General features: G+C 40.9%; 1 protein-coding gene across 2 annotated transcripts in view; it reads left to right on the top strand.

Moving 5' to 3' along the window:
- Window positions 1–14,360, top strand: part of Inpp4b (inositol polyphosphate-4-phosphatase type II B) — a 324,225-nt gene that overhangs the window by 67,753 nt on the left and 242,112 nt on the right. For both annotated transcript variants that reach the window (XM_076863878.2, XM_076863880.2), the window contains exon 3: window positions 9,881–9,931. The gene's annotated coding sequence lies outside the window, so the exon portion shown is untranslated. The remainder of the gene's footprint in view (window positions 1–9,880; window positions 9,932–14,360) is intronic.

Here is a 14,360-nt window from a genome sequence, read left to right on the forward strand (position 1 = left end):
GTCTGTGTGCACGTGCAAGTGCCCACGCACACATCTAGGATGTGATCAAGCAGTGTTACCTCTGACAGCACCAAGAAAAAAAGTCAGACAGATTACAAAAATCACACAGGTGAATGCCTCATCAAGCTATGGAAGCTTGAAGACTAGAATAAACTTCTAGAGAAAAGAAGACCTTTCAGTGTTGAGCTATGAAGAGCAACGACTTTTCATTGGGGGGCATATTCTAACTTTGAGAGAAAGCTGAGGTATAGGCCTTGGAGAAATAGGGCTACTTGTGCTTGGAGAAAGGATCAGCAAAGCATTTAGCAGTTGTGTTGGATGAAGTAAGAAAGGGAGGCTTCCTTCAGAGCAGTCATTTTTCTCAGAAGAAACTTGATGAATTCTCATGCTTTGCAAGAGACTGAAGAATCAGGCAAAGTCTTATAAAAAGCAAAGTGAACCTCCCACAGTTTCACAATGTTTAGGAAAATAGGAAGGGATTAAAAAAAGAAGAAGAAAAAGAAAAAGAACAGGCAGGAGAGGAAACCCTGGAGTTGATACTAAAAGCCATTTCTCACCTGGTGGTGTTCACAGAATCTCCCTTTAGCTAGAAATCCTAACATCAAGGAGAAGGAAGCAGCTGGCAGAGAACTCCTCAAAGATTCTGGTTTGCATGTAGAGCCAGAATGACAAATCTGAAGTCCACGGTGCATTCAAACTCCTAGCTGGTTTTCCTCTAAAATCTTTTGCCAGATTTTGAGATTCTGTACAAGACACAATGCCAAAGAGGGCTACAGAAACCTGAGAATCTCCTGTGTTCTTTCAGGGATGAAAAACTAAGTCCATACATGCTATTAGTTAAAAATCTGGGAAGGCCACACTGCACAAGAACGAGCATCTTCCCCAGGGCTGTGCATGACACATTCCACAGACTGGGTATTTAAACAATAGAAATTCATTTTCTGGCAGTTACGGAGCTAGGGATAGTCCAAGGTCAAGGTGCTATAAGAGCTTAGTCATCGTCTGGCTGCCTCTTCACATGTTCTTTCCTCTGTCCATGGGCTCTCCTTAAAAGCCTCATTTAACTTAATCACCTCACTAATGATCTATCTCCAAATATAGTCAGATTCTGAGTACTGAGAACTAGGTCTTCAACCTATGAATTTTGGGAAAACAATTCAGCTCAGGATACTGAGTCTTAATAAAATTCCAACCCAACTCTGCCACAGCTCAACCTCTGACTTAATTAAAGAGCACAACCCTTCCATCCTGCTCAACATACATTTGTTCACAAAAGAAGGTTTCACCTCTGTGCTGGTAGACATCATCAGGAACTTTTATAATTGCTGGCCATTGGGGAAAAAAATTGTTAAATACCTTCATAACCAACATAATAAACTGCATTCCTTATTTCAGGCATGTTTATGTACCAATGGTCATCTCCCATTCTCATCTGTAACCCATTTCATTCATGTGCATTCTTCTCAAGCAAAGCTTCTCAAACTTTTATGGGAGATTGACTTAGGAATCTTCTAAAATGAGGACTCTGATTTGGCCTGTCTGAGGTAAGCCTGAGATTCTGTATCTCGAACTGGCTTCCACAGAGTAGTCTCCAGACACTCCTCCAACCAGCTGCAGACCAGCAGGTGATGGATGAGTATGCACACTCAGGTTTAAGATACATTGCCTAAAATAATCTAAATCCCTTCCAGCTCGGAGATCATGTGAACTCCTTTTTCTGCCTTTTAAAAAGAGAATATAATGTGTGGCTTAATCATTGCACAACACATTTTTTGGAGACTTTTTTCTTATGATTTAGAGCGAGTTTGCAGCATTCACACATGCAAAATCTTACACACTTACAGCAGTAATCCTTTATAGGAACTTTGGCTGCACGTTGGAATCAAGTGAATAGCAAGCCTTCTAAAATACTGAAGCCCTGTGCCCTCCCTCAGAGATTTTGATTGAATTATAATAGGCTATGGCTTGTGAGTAGACATTAAAAATAAACACAATCACAAAAACACGTTCTAGCTGACTCTAATGTGTTGTTGAGGTTAATGTAATAACACTGACCTTGAATGTCCAGTGTCCCCCTAAGGTATATGTGTTGAGAATTAGTTCCCTGCCTGCAGTACTATTGGGAGCTGGTGGAACCTTTAGAAGGTGGAACCTGGTGGAAGGAGATTAGGTCAATGATGGCATTCCCTTGAAGGGAATATTGGGGAATTCTGGGACCCCAGCCCCTTCCTTGGCTTCACAGCCACCATGAAGTGAATAGGGTTTCTCTGCCACGTTCTCCTGCCATGAGGTACCATGGTGCTACAAGGCCAAAGCAAGAGGACCAAGAACTGTGGACTGAAGCCTCTGAGGCAAAATAAACCCTCTCCTCTTTAAAAATGATTATCCTCAGGTATTTTGTCACAGTGGGAAAAAAAAAAAAAAGCTGACAATGGGAGCAACTATTTTAGAGGAGCACTTTTAAAATTATTTGCACTAGGATAATAGTAGGCCTGCTTTGATCCACCCACCTCATTTCCCAGGCATGTTTTTGGTAAATGTCACTACATAGGAATAATAGCCGACCTGTAAAAGAATTAGGATTTACTCATTGTTAATATTTGAGTGAATCTTTCTCAGGAACGTTTTAATAATTTACAGCTGGATAGTCGCTGCTCTATAGAGGCTGGCTCTGTGATTTGCCGTTTTCCACAGTCCTCTCCAGTCCCCGTTGTGTCTTGTACCCAGCCTGCCTCTTTCATTGACAGCCTAAAGCCCTTGGGAATATTAGTTTGCCACACTTCATCTGCAATATGGATTTGTGAGATAGGAGCAATAAGTTCATTGTCCAAGACAACATTTTCAATGTACCTCCCAGGGATATTTCAGGTCACATTTTTAAATCACGTAGGTGGTTTTCCTAGGTTCACTCTACAATGCCTTCCGTCTCTAACCTTCTGCATCTAAATCATGTAGGTTTGCTTATACATATTCTTTCCATCCAGATAAAAATTAAACAATTTCAGATTCATTTTCTAAGACTCACTGATAGCTTTTAGAACATTGAGGATTCTTAGCAGTTATTACTAGAAGTTTCTACTTTTGCCACGTTGTCATTGTTGTCTGTGGAAACCAAAGCAAACAAAACGATAAAAACAACAAGAAAACTTTTGCCTTCCTAATCCTTTCTGAGATTGCCAATGTTTACAATGGTGGCTGAGTCATAATAAGTACTTAATATATGTTCGCTGAGTTTAAAATAGTGAGTTAAGATTTAATATGAGCTATTTTGCTTTATTTCCTCATAGCCATAAACTGAATCGGAAACTCCATTTGAAACAAATGAGAGGTCTAAATTATGCTGGCTGCTGAAACAAGCGTAAACATCCACATTTCAGTGTCTTAGCAAAATGCGTTTATTTCTCAATCATTGTGGTAGCCGGAATCTTAAAATGGTCCCTGAGATTTCTGCTCCATGATGTACCTGGCTGCACAATCCCCATGACTATGGTATTGATGGCATTGTCTCCCAAGAGTAGGTCCTGTTATATGGCCCAGTTGATATTACAAAAGAGAGATTATGTCTCCTAGAAGTTGAGAGTAGAATGGTAGTTAAAAAGTCACTGAGGAGGACATGGGGGAGAAGGATGGGGAAACGTTGGCTAATGGTCATAAGTTATGGTCAGAGAGTCGTGAACAGTGCTAGTGTGCACACTGGGAGGGTGGCAGCTAACAATTATGTACTCTACCCAAAAACTACAAGAAAGGATGGTGGAATGTTTTCAGTGTAAAGAAACGATAAATGTTTGAGAAGATGAGTATGTTGAACCTGATTTAAACATCGTGGAAGGCAGGGATTCAAATGAGTGCCCAACACATGTGAGGCCCTGGGTTCAATTTCCATCACCACCAATAAATAAATGCATAAACAAACAAATAAATACATATATAAATAAATAAAAACATGCCACATCTATGCGTTTCTCAAATGGTATCCCCTTATATGCACAATTTTAGTTTTTTTCATGTATTGGTTAAAACGAAAAAGAAAAAGCAAGGGAGATCCGGAGGTAAGGCTGAACACTCAGGTAAGCCTTTTAAAGAAGAAGGTTCTTGCTGCAGACTGAGATCTGAAATGCAAGGATTTGAAGCAAGGGGGATTCTTCTCTCCTGCTGGATTTGAAGGTGGAGAAGGCCACAACCCAGCATCCCTGCCATGTATGTGGCCTTGAGCAGTTCAAAGTGGCCCAACTAACAGTCATCCCCCCAAAAAAGAGAGAGAGAGAGAGAGAGAGAGAGAGAGAGAGAGAACCTTCTAGAACTGCAAGAAACTGGATTCTAATAACAGCCAGAGGGAACTTGGGAGCAAATCCTTCCCTAGTGGATCCTCCAGATCAGGACACAGCCAGCTAGCACCTTGAATTTTGCCTTGTGTGACCTTCATGGAGAACCAGCCTCATGTCTGGTTCTGATCCGTAAAACTGAGCAAATAAATGAAAGTCGTTTTAAGCCGCTGGTTGTTACCAGGAGAAAGCTAACCCAGTAGTTTCACAGTCTAGTATTGCCAGTGATCGTTGCCAGATGACTGTTTTTCATGTGGTCATTTGAAGACCCAGTTACAGCTCTATCATTGCCCAAGGACTGGATCGTTCTACTTCTCACTATTAGAAGGAGAAAGAGACAGTGGAGAGAGCTTACTATGTCTACTTCTGGAAACTCCAGCATGGATACAGCAAATATCACTTGTTAAAGGTATTTTATTGGTATGAATGAGTTACAGGACTACACCATGATAAAAGGGAATAAGTAATCCCAACTAAACATCTTCCTCCAGAAAAATCCATATTGTGGAAGAAAGCTGAACGTTTCTATCCCAGCCAGGTTTTCATGGGTACAAATGTGAATATAGATCTCTGTCTTCTCCAAGTGAATGGGATGATAATTGTGTATTTGAACTAGAGATACATAGATAATTGGGAATTTATATTGGCGGGGAAGAAGGATGTGCTTCAATGTTGCATTCATTTTCAGAGACACCCCCAGATGTGACAGTATTCTGAGCAGAGGACCTGGGCTCTCTCCCTGCTCAGAAGTGTCCCTCTGCAATCAGCCACCCTTCCCTCTGTCTTCCTGCTGAGTCTTTCTACAGTGGGCTGCTTCATCCTCACCCCAGTGAGGATGCCCACATACAGCTGCATGTGGTCCAGGCAATGCCACCCAGGTGTGCTGACTCATGGCAGTGTGACCCTCTCCTCTAGGTTTGGATCCTCCATAAAGCTCTAGCATTTTTGGCAGCCCCAGTACCACATTCTCTTCCACTCATGAAAACCATGGCGCTCTTCACCTAAGCACAGTGGACCCGTGTTTCTAGCAAGATGGACTAGTTTAAGGAATGTTTTCTGCATGAATTTGAGCCTGTAGGTGTTGTTTTCACCCACCGCAGCTTGCTAGGAAATAGTTAAGGTCCGTGAAATAGACTCTAGGAAGTTGACGGGAGACTTGAGTAGAACTCGCATGTGCTATGGGTCGTTTTGTTTTGTTTTTGTTTTGTTTCAAGGACAATTTGCTGAGTAAAATTTTGAACATCTGAGGCTTAGAGAGAAGCCAATTAGTTTGTTTCCTATGAACTTCAGACACAGTCAAGATGGGATGCATAGCAAGATCTCCTCCGTGGTCATTCCTGTTCACTGCTCTGCAGGCTCTAGTGTATCAGTGTCAAGACCCAAGAGTGCTGCAGGAGCTTTTGGTCATCACTCAGGCAGACATTCCTCTGTCCCAAGACAAGACAGGAGGGATATGGTGCAGACAGACAGAGGAAGCTTCTGATGAGACCAAAAAAGGGAAAACGAATTCCTGAGGAAGGCCAGTAACTCTCAGGAGGCCTGACACTGCCAGTGAACTGGAATATTCCAGATGCTGCCCCGAGACCATCACTTCACCCCTTCCTGGCCAAGAGGCCCCGCCTAACTTTGTTCAGAGTTCAGTGTTTTTCGGTGACATGTTTCTCCCCTGCCTACTGCTCCTCTCTCTCCCCCCATCTTCCTTCCTCTGTCTTCCTTTCCTCCTTTCTTTTCTCCCTTCCCTCCTCATTTCCTCTCCTCCTTACACCATCTCCTTCTCTATCACTTCCTGCCTTATTTTTTTTTTTAATAATTTATTTTTTATTTTACAGTAGAATGCATTTTTATATATTGTACACAAATGGAGCACAACTTCTCCTTCCTCTGGCTGTACATACATGGCTCAGAGTCACTCCAGTAGTGGAATCAGATATTATATGGGGCAATAGTGTCTGTCTCTTTCTACCGGTCTTCCCATTCCCACAACTCTACTCCTTCCCTCATTCCCCTCACTCCCCTCTACATGAACCAACGTTCCTTTATTCTTCCCTATCCTCCCCACCCTACTATGGATCACTGTCTGATCATCAGAGAAAACATTCAGCTTTTGGTTTTAGGAGATTGGCTTATTTTACTTAGCATGATATTCTCTAGTTCCATTCATTTACCTGCAAATGCCATAATTTCATTCTTCTTTAAGGCTGAATAATATTCCATCATGTATATATACCACATTTTCTTTATCCATTCGTCTGTTGAAGGGCATCTAAGCCTTCTTCTCTCTCTGGATCTGGTACTGTTCTAAAGACTGAAAAAGATTTGAGAGAACAAGGTACAGGGTGTGTTATTAATTACCTATTAAAGAACTGAACCAAACCTAGAAAGGCAACTGGAATACAAAGGGTAAATGTCTCTCCAAGGAGACTGCTGTGACTCAAGGGAATCTGCTCATGTCATTGTTTTATCCAGCACCTTCCCTAATTTCCTATTGCCTCAAATAAATCAATGCAAGTAAGCTCCAATTCTATAACACAATAGAAAGCCTTATACAGCCAATGACCCCAACCCCTGAGCATGTTTAACTTTTCTCTTCCTCACAAGCCCCTGTCGCATCACCAGATTAGGCACACTTTCCTGAACACCATTGAATTTTCACCACTCTTTGACTCCTTCCTGCTACACAGCTTCTTGCTTTATTGTGCACTTACATGCCTAAAACTCCTACTCATCCTTCAAAACTCAGGCACCTTTCCTGTGGAGCCTTCTATGTCACTTACAGACTGAATTACTCGTCCCTTCCAATGCCCAGAGCAAATGCTCTTATTTCCGTTAGGGTACTCACTACCTTGTACTGGATTGTTTTACTTTTATCCTATTTACTAGGCTCTCAAGTTCCAAAGAGACTGGCAAACCTAGAGCTTGCTACCTGGTTTGCATTCACTGAAATGAGGCATATGTTTTATGTAAAAAAGCATCAATGATGTATAACGTATGTACCAAAATATCAGTAATACTAACTTAAACGTTTTAGAGCTGTACATATTTTACTGGCTTAAATGAATGTTTCCTATGAAAATATGACTCATAAAATTTGGAATTGGTTTACAAAATTTTATCTTCCAGTTCTGCTAAATCAGGAGCTCGACTGGTGATTTAAATGCGCTTCAGTATAGGAAAATGTACTCATGTTTCTATTATGTAAATTGAAAAAGGACTTCATTTTCTCTCTCTTTTTCCCCTTTACACATAAAAACATACTAAGAACATGCCAAACTTGTTTGTGAATTATAATTTTTTTATGTGTATGGATACAGAATCTTCTTTTTTCCCTATGTTCTATTCATATTTAAAAGGAAAGATAAAATTAATATAAATGTTTAAAGGTCCCTGCCGGCATTGTCAATATTATTCTACCTTTTTCCATCATTAATCATAGCTTTATACACACATATTAACCCATATACGTAATCCAAATACTTCATATAATTTGATATATGTTGAACCTTGATTTTGGATTTTTAAAATTATATTTTTAAATTCAAGCATACCACTTTGGAAAATGATTTTAAAAATAATATACAGCCTGGCACGGTGGCGCATGCCTGTAATCCCAGCAGCTTGGGAGGCTGAGGCAGGAGGATCGTGAGTTCAAAGCCAGTCTCAGCAAAAGCAAGGTGCTAAGCAACTCAGTGAGACCCTGTCTCTAAATACAATACAAAACAGGGGTTGGGATGTGGCTCAGTGGTTGAGTGCCCCGAGTTCAATCCCCAGTAACCCAAAAGAAAAAAAATGTACATATGCATGAGTGTTTGTATGTGTTGCATATGTGCATTTATTCACTACATTTATAGTTTGTTATAACACATTAGGTATATATATATATATATATATATATATATATATATAGAGAGAGAGAGAGAGAGAGAGAGAGAGAGGGGTATATATATAGAGAGAGAGAGAATGTGAGATTGAACTTGTGCATGCACACCGTATGTAGAGTTGCTATATTCACACACACTCTATGGTCTATACAGCCCACTTCTCATATAGTTCTCTTCTGATCCCAGGCTAGCTGATGGCACTCAGATAATGGGACTGAATAGTACACCCGGGCAAAGAACACGATTGCAGCTACTCAGCTAACTACAAATGCTCTTGGCCAGCAAGAGCTCTGCCATGCAATTGCACTCTGCCATGAAATTCCAAGTCAAGTGGTGCTGTAAATTGTGTTGTTTACTCTGTTGGGATCTCTCCTGTCATTTATTTGGTGCTCTGGTCAACAGTGTGGAGCCATAATGACTGACAAATTGTGTAAGCAGTAGTGCTTGATCTCTCATAAAGAAAAGAAATGGAGCCTTAAGCTGGAAGTGAAAAGGCACATTTTGCCATGGCTTGCACCATTTTTTATTTTTTAAAGGAAATGGACACTGTGTTAAAGATCAGCAGGTCATTAGGGACTGGGTCAAGCCGTTTGACATTATTAGGGGTATTATAAGCATTCCTTCATCCTGGTTTGACTGACCTGGTGTGGTCCATTGTGTCAGGACTTAAGGAAAGTGAGGAAAAGTATGATTTGACGTGCTACACCTTCAAAGGAGTTTCATTAAAATGACTCCTAAAATGTTGACCCATGGAATCCTTCTGACTGCTGTTCCCTATCCTTCCCAATGCAACAGGCTGAGCTTGTATATTGCTCTGTGGCCATTCCAATGGTTTATCTCATCTTTATTTCAAATGAAGTCATCCTAGATACAAATTTTAAGTTATTTTTCTTGCTTTGGCTACCTTTTTCTGAAGTGAGAAGATAAAGATAATCATGACTTTTTTTTCTGTATGAAACATTTTTTTTTTCTTAAGAGAACCCTAGACAGTACATTAAATTCAGAAAATTTGGGGGCAGGAAGGAGCAGCAATATTTTGCAGAGATCCTCAGTTGACTGTAGTGTATAGCCTGGACTGAGAATCACAACTCAGTAGAAGATATATGTCCTCTCACTATCCAAGGGATTGCCATTTCAGATGGAACACTGATATCAAAACCTCCCCCAGATGACTGGTTGCTTGCCCTTTTTCCCTCTACCCCAAGTGAGAATTATTTTTAAATGAGTTCAGATGGCAGTGTCTGATAATTGACCCAGAATTCTCATGTGGAAGGGGTATCCTAATAGGAGCATGGGTTTTGGAGCTCATTCAGAGAGCATTTGTGGAGCGTGCATGGAATTACTTTCCCTACACCAACTCTCTTTCCTTTGACCAATGAACAAAGCTTGCTTTTGGAAGAGTTTAAAGGTGATTCTCCTAAATCCAGGATGTCACTATATTTGACAAAGAGGCAATGGGGCAAGGATCTGTCCACTTAGGAAAAATCAGGAAGTTTAAAAACTATAAAAGGACAGCTGTATTGCACTGCACTGGGGATTGAGCCCAGGCACCTTCACTAATGATTAACCAGAGTCTGAATTGACACCAGAAGAAGGAAATTGAAATCCAGCACCTGTTTGAAGCTTCTGCACTAGTTTGTATTCCAAAGTCATATAGAAAATATTTGTTTTTCTCCATAGGTTCGAACCAGTGTCCTACCTGAACAGAAAGATCCCCCACCAGAAGTTGGGGTAAGTGTTTCTTATATTTCCAAAAAGTGCACACTACACGTCTTTTGTTAGTTAATCATTTAAATTTTCTCTGGCCTCCTCCCTGGTAGCTGAGGAGTGAACTTGAGTTAAATTAGCAGGGTGTGACTATTCAAAGAGGCCCTGTCACATGGTTATCGAATGTTGTGGAATTCGTTCTTTGTCTCCTGAAAATCATCCTCAAATGAATCTATTTAGTTCAGCCGACTGGAGGCGAGCACAGAGATCACCCAGCAGGTAGCTGAAATGCAGTTCATAGCCTACATTCCCAGGCCATCAGGAGGCTAGGGAAATTACAGTCCTGAGCTGCAGCTCCATAGGAAGAGGACAGGGAACCAGTTTGGGGACTTTGATGTTTTCTGCTTCCTGCCATTTAAACATGTAAGGCAGGTCAAAAGAGAGACAGACGACTATTGATGTTCAGTCCAGTGTTGGCAAATTCTGCTGAGATATATTCCTGCTGCTTCTGGACCAATGTATCTCCAGGCTTCAGATTTAGGAAGAACAAGAGGATAGCAGATGCTTTCTGCTTAGACAAGGCTAGAGTCGGAGATGACAGCTCCTGACAAGATACAACTCAGCAGGCTGAATCCCTGCAACCTGTGCATTCAGAGAGGAGAAAAAAGTCCAGAAGAAAGTTGAGTCTCAGAGGCCCTGGGGCTGAGCCAGCTGAAAAGACCTATTTCAAATCCTGCAGGCACTCGACAACTTTCTTCCAGTGAATGTGCAGAGCACTGTACTAGATTCATTTTTCGTCATTGACAACAGTCACTTCTGCCAAGGGAGCGCTCCACATATACGCACCAATGTGCAAGTTGAATTGGCTGAGCAGAATGTCTGGTTACCTGAGCATCTGCTAATAAAGAGGGAGCAGGAAAGAAGGCCTTGGGGACTGGCCTAACACAAGCTTCCAGTTTCTTCCCAGGGACAGGATGAGCAACTTCCTTCTCTGTACTTTTGTTGCTGCTAACCCCACTTCAACTGCTCAGGCTGATCTCCCCCTGACAGTCTCTGTGCTTGGAATACGTGGGCCTGCCTTTAGTTTCCCCAGAGGGCCCAGAAAGTTTTTCTGAGCCTCATCAGCTCTTCATAGCCACAGGTGTGCAGGACCCTTTTACTCCCTGTGATGCTGCAGTTTGAGGAGAAAGAGGTAAACCAGCTCATTCTCCTTAAACTGAATAAATAAATGGAACCTATTGGTAAAAAGTGTGCTGTATTTATTTCTTAAGCAACATTTACTGGGTGAATCCAAGCCTTTTTGTTGATGATATATTCAAACAGGTGTCACTTTGTGCTCTTAGACTTTTAAAAGTGTATTCAGAGTAAAGATTTTATAATAAATGGCTGTACCGTAAAATGATTAACTTAATGTTTTCTGTGGGTGAGTCTAATCTAACTTCTAATAGATTTCCTCCCAATTCTTTTTCTTTCTGATGTGTTTTTTCAATGTTAGTAGTCCACATATTCTTTTCCCTTTTTCATGGGGGTGGAAACCATGTAACCATATTGATGATGGTTGGCAGTGAAGAAAAGAATACTTGGACTGTGAAAAAAGAACCTGTACTTTAAGTTATATGTATAGGATATCAGGTCTCAGCCTTATGATATCAACTTTGGCTCTTGAAAGACCTTCTAAAACTTACTCCATATATCCTGCATATGATTTTTATGAGAACAGGTCAAAGTGTTATTAAGATATTCATTTAACCTTTAAACTAGCAGTGTCCAAAAGAAATATAAATGTATACCACAAAAATGCATACCACATAAGTCATTTAAAATTTTCTAGTAGCCATGTTTTAAAATAAAGTGAAAAGTAACTGGTTCAGTTTAATGTACTATAATGTATGAAAGATATTATCATTTCATAATGTAATCAATACCAAAAAATTAATGTTATATTTCACATTCCTTTTTTGGTACTTTGTCTGCTATATTCACCATGTATCTTGAGAATATTTTCCACTTGTAGCAGACACATTTTGCATGCTTGAATTAAACTAATGCCTACCCATTGGGTAGCACAGCTCTGGACCGAAGTTGGAGTAATTTGAGGAGGACTATTCAAATTATTCTATGAAGAAACTTATACTTTGAATAAAGACTTTGTGAGATGAACATGGGGGATAGAGATTTGACCAGGCTTTGGCAATAAGCTTGGGGTTGTACCTCCTTTAACTCCCTTATGAGTGACCAGAGTGCCATTGTAGACCTGGATCGCCTGGTGAAAAGTGGGGTCTACGTGACTTGCTCTGAGTCCCAGCCATTGCTATCAGCATAAACTATTTTCACACTTCCCTTAGATCCAGGGATGGTGACAGGCTCCTCCCACGTCCCCCACCCCCTGTTTTTCCACCCTGCTTGACATTACTCTCCAGCCAGGTGAATGAATGGGATCATGCCTCAGGCAGTGTAATGATGTCAGTTTTGTGCTCTGTGTACCAGATGATAAGGGTGAGTGTTGAATGGTCACATGAGCAGGCGAGAAGGGGTAGAGCCACTCACTGTGCAGGCAGAGAACCTGTCAGAAGGAAAGGGAATTGCTACCTGTCCTCGAAATGAGACACAATGTGATGGGGATGGAAGAATTCTGGGCAGAGAAGCAAGAAGCCTGGATTCTGACTTCACCTCCCTGCATGTTAAGGCAGTTTATTGTGATGGCCCCACTGCCTTCCTTTATTCTCTGCTAATGCCTTAAGAAGTCTTAATATCATTTAAACAGTCCACATAACTCAGTACAGTGTTGCACTATACAGAATCATAGGTAACATGTTCTTAACAGTGATAACTACACAGGACTGTGTAGACTGTCTTAATTTTCTCCACCTTTTATGTAGATTTTCTTCTCATTTATATTTCTCCTGAATCTAACTTTTTCCTGGGGGGTACTGGGGATTGAACTCAGGGGCACTCAACCACTGAGACACATCCCCAGCCTTTATTTATTTAGAGACAGGGTCTCACTGAGTTGCTTAGGGCCTCCCCTTTTGGCTGAGGCTGGCTTTGAACTCACGACCCTCCTGTCAGCCTCCCAAGCCACTGGAATTTAATATTACACACATCTTTCTGTTTGTTAGGAAGGCATTTCTCATAGATTTTTTTTTCTCTTCCTTTTTTAATTCTCTACCTTTTCCGGAGTATTTAAGGTGGACAGAAGATCACTCTGAGGCATCTGACTTGGGTGCATTATTTCATTCTCTGTGTAAGCTAACATTAATGGTGTGCTTCCTGTTTTCCTGGTAGTGTCCTAAGCACTTTGCCTGGATTACCTTGATTTTCAAAATAATAAATATGGGAAAGAAACAGTTACGTGTACATTTTTAAAGGTAGAAAGTAAGACCCAGAGTAGTAGAGCAACTTGTCCAAGACCCGAGACTTCATAAGGAAAATGACAAGAGGCAAGGCCTGAGAATGCCCCCCCCCCACCCCCCGGAAAGGAGCCTGGGGTCTGGGAGAAGTGATTTATGTTATCCAGATTTCCAATTCATAGTTTAGGACCATGCTTCTGACTTCTAAGTTCCAACCTCAATGAGGTTTTTCATTTTCTGTTTGTCTTTATTCTCTCCCCCACGGCCATAGCACCAAAAGAGAGACAGGAAACATCACACCTTGAATTATATTTGAAATTTAAAAAAATTAAAAGAACTCCTCTTAAGTTCAGTGATTATGGTCACAGTGACAGCAAAGATAAAAGTAGTTATTTTTCCCTCCATGGAAATTGAGATCTCAGGAAAAGACTGATTTCTCTTTAATTCATTCTCTCACATTGTGTCCAATGAATATTGATGGAGTTGTAGGATTTGCTTTCTCATTTGGGGAGTGGGGAAGATCCTGGTTTGACTTATATCAAGGTGAAGTAAGCACATAAAGACCTGCTGGAGAGTAAATGTATAGGTAATTCCATTTTTTCATGTTGCAGTGCGAAACAAGTATATATTGTCTTTAAACTTGGGGATTTCATGAATGCATTTGATCTAACACCGAGTCCCCCAAATACAATTATTTTTAGAATAAACAAGGTAATATTTGTACCTAGATTCCAGTGCTGTTGGTTTGAAAAGTTTTCATAATGTATTACTAAGATTTCATGAACCAAATTAATTTCAACAGGTTGCATTATTTCTGAAGGTTCTGATATTATCCAGAAATCAAGAATGTGGTTAACAGTTGTGGTAGAAAAGCTTGACTCCTTCTCATTCTCCTGGCCCACTGTGTGAGCTCCCAGCATAGCAATAGACACAGCATACAGCCTGTCTTTTCCAGACACTGGACTTGGCTAGGAGATGAACAAGCCAAGGCCTTGTTTGCACAGGAGCCTCCTGGGCTGGTGGACAGGAGAGGAATTCTGTGGCTTGTGGTCATCTGTTTTACTGCAGCTGTGCCTTATGGTGTGTCTGTAGTTTGTGTCTAA

Source organism: Callospermophilus lateralis, chromosome 8, assembly GCF_048772815.1.
Source record: "Callospermophilus lateralis isolate mCalLat2 chromosome 8, mCalLat2.hap1, whole genome shotgun sequence".
NCBI classification, from domain to species: Eukaryota; Metazoa; Chordata; class Mammalia; order Rodentia; family Sciuridae; genus Callospermophilus; species Callospermophilus lateralis.